Raw genomic sequence first — 3,208 nt, 5'->3', positions numbered from 1 at the left:
AAATCAAAAAAGAGGTAAAATAATAATATAATCAAAAAATGCCTTTTAGTAAAATAAAGCGAAAAAATCAATCAGACATTTTCTCTTTGGGATTTCTCATTCTTAATTGAATTGACCAATAACTAAAGTGAAACTAAGGCTAAAATCAATTCGCCTAGTCAAGCTCGTCCACAAAAATAGGGTTTTGAAAGTTTATCAATTCAGTTTCTTACCAAGTAAAATGGATCATTTTTAAGGTCCAACGCCTTAAAATGATCACCTTTCAAGTAAAAAAAAAATCACTTGATTCACGCATAAGAAAGAACTACGTAGGTCTGATTTCCTCTTTGATGGAGGGTACGTAGGAGCAAAAGCCCCGCTTTTGTCGACCTCAAAAAATAAAAAGAAATAAAAGTTAAGGTAACACAATTTCCACAATTCTAAAAATAGGTTGTTGTCCTTTGAGACAAACGCGAGAGGTGCTAATACCTTCCTTAAGCGTAAATACAACTCCCGAACTTAGAATTTTCATCTTGACCGGTTTCCTTCGGTTTTTCCGACGTTTCCCACAAATAAACGTTGGTGGCGACTCCTCGCATCTTTCCTCCTTTGGAAAGCGCACCCGTGAGCCTCGCCTTCGCTCGCCCGCAAAAGGGCATGTTGCGACACTGCCCAAGTTTCATGGTCTTGCAGGTGAAGATCCTCATAAGCATCTTTAGGAGTTCCATATTGTCTGTTCCACCATGAAGCCCCCTGATGTCCAGGAAGATCGTATCTTTCTAAAGGCTTTTACTCATTCTCTAGAGGGAGTGGCAAAAGATTGGTTGTACTACCTTGCTCCAAGGTCCATTACCAGCTGGGATGACCTTAAGAGGGTGTTCTTGGAGAAAGTATTCCCTGCATCTAGGACAACTGCCATCAGAAAAGACATTTCAAGCATCAGGCAACTTAGTGGAGAGAGCTTGTATGAGTATTGGGAAAGATTCAAGAAGTTGTGTGCAAGCTGTCCTCACCACCAGATTTATGAGCAACTCCTTCTGCAATATTTCTATGAGGGACTTAGCAACATGGAGAGGTGTATGATTGATGCTGCCAGTGGTGGAGCTCTTGGTGATATGACCCCTGCTGAGGCTAGGAATTTGATTGAGAAGATGGCTTCCAACTCCCAACAATTCAGTGCAAGAAATGATGCTATTGTCCTTAGAGGAATCCATGATGTGGCCACGGATTCATCTTCATCTGCTGAAAAAAAGAATCTTGAGGGAAAACTTGATTCCTTGGTTAACCTAGTCACTTAGCTTGCCATAAATCAGAAATTTGCACATGTTACTATTGCAAGAGTATGTGGTCTATGTTCTTCTGCTGATCACCATACAGATCTCTGTCCTTCTTTGCAGCAATCTGGAGTCAATGAGCAACCTGAAGCCTATGCTGCAAATATTTATAATAGACCCCCTCGGCAACAAAACCAACAATAGCAAAATAACTATGATCTTTCAAACAACAGATACAATCCTGGTTGGAGGAATCATCCAAATCTGAGATGGGAAAATCGTCCACGACAATAACAGCAGCAGCAACAACAGCCTGTCCCTCCCTTCCAGAATGTTGCTGGTCCAAGCAGGCCATATGTTCCTCCTCCAATACAGCAGCAACAACAACAAAGACAACAAGCAACTGAGGCCCCTTCTCAACCTTCATTAGAGGAGTTAGTGAGGCAAATGACCATCCAGAATATGCAATTTCAGCAAGAGACAAGAGCATCCATTCAGAGTCTGACAAATCAGATGGGGTAGATGGCTACTTAGTTGAACCAAGCTCAGTCCCAAAATTCTAACAAATTGCCTTCACAAACTATGTAGAATTTGAAAAATGTGAGTGCCATCACCTTGAGGTCTGGCAAGCAAATTGAAGTGCCTCCACCAGTAGCAGCACCTACACTTGAACCCATCAAGCTTCATTCTACACCAGAAAAAGAGGATGAGCTAGCTGCACAAAAGAGAAAGCTTCCTGTTTATGAGGGAGCTAACAAAAATTTTCATGCTGGTGGACCTTCTTCTAGTAGTTCTGACTTGCAGCAGCCTCATATCCCTCTTCCATTTCCTCCTAGAGCAATTCCAAACAAAAAGATGGAAGAAATGGATACGAAGATCTTGGAGACCTTCAAGAAAGTAGAGGTGAGCATACCTCGGCTAGATGCCATCAAGCAAATTTCAAGATATGCCAAGTTTCTAAAGGAGTTGTGCACCACAAAAGGAGGCTCAAGGGCAATGAAGGGATTAGCATGGGCAGAAATGTGTTAGCATGCCAAGTTTCTGTATACCTTGCATTATTGGGAATAGCAAATTTTAGAATGCCATGCTAGATCTAGGAGCATCAGTTAGTGTCATGCGTCTGTCCATTTTCAATTCTTTATCTCTTGGACCTTTGCAACCTACGGATGTGGTGATTCACTTGGCAAATAGAAGTGTTGCTTACCCCACAGGTTTCATAGAGGATGTGTTGGTTCGGGTTGGTGAACTTATTTTTCCTGTTAATTTTTATGTTCTTGATATGGAAGAGTGATTTTCCCATGGTTCAGTTCCAATTATTTTAGGCAGGTCATTTATGAAAACAGCCCGAACCAAGATAGATGTTTATATTGGCACATTGTCTATGGAATTTAGTGATATTGTTGTTCATTTTAACATTCTTGATGCCATGAAACATCCATCTAAGGATCATTCTATTTTTCGTGCTAAGATACTTGATCAGATTGTTGATGATTATATGTTTGATTTTGATTCTCTTCATGGTAGGAAACATCCATTTTTATCTGATCTGCATACTTGTCATTCCTTATGCATTGAATCTGAATTTGATCATGTATCTGATTTTTATGCTGAGAGTAAATTTGAAACTGAGTCTAGTTCTGATTTTTTGGGTGTTGTACCTCTTGATGTTGATTTTTTAGAGTCATAATGCACTAACCATGTTGCAGGAAGTACATATACTTCTTACTTGCTTTATGAGGTACAAGCCGAGGAACCTTCTTCTTCTTCTCCTACCCTGGTTCCTCCCACTGTTCAGCCACCACCCACACCAGAGTTGAAGTCCTTACCAGTAAACCTCAAGTATGCTTACTTTGAGGACAAGGAAAAATTTACAGTGATCATCTTTGCCTCCCTTGCTACTGAGCAAGAGGAGAAGTTGCTGCTAGTGCTCAAGAAGCACAAGAAATCCATTGGAT

General features: G+C 40.6%; 1 non-coding gene across 1 annotated transcript; it reads right to left on the bottom strand.

Moving 5' to 3' along the window:
• Positions 1 to 893: 893 nt before the first annotated feature.
• On the bottom strand, positions 894 to 1,000 carry LOC114380678. The gene has a single exon (XR_003659851.1). It is a non-coding gene; the product is annotated as a small nucleolar RNA R71 (small nucleolar RNA).
• Positions 1,001 to 3,208: the final 2,208 nt, after the last annotated feature.

This window comes from Glycine soja, chromosome 12 (assembly GCF_004193775.1).
Source record: "Glycine soja cultivar W05 chromosome 12, ASM419377v2, whole genome shotgun sequence".
Classification (NCBI taxonomy): domain Eukaryota; kingdom Viridiplantae; phylum Streptophyta; class Magnoliopsida; order Fabales; family Fabaceae; genus Glycine; species Glycine soja.
The sequence above is the reverse complement of the archived record's forward strand: the minus strand, read 5'-3'. Positions and strand labels throughout refer to the sequence as shown.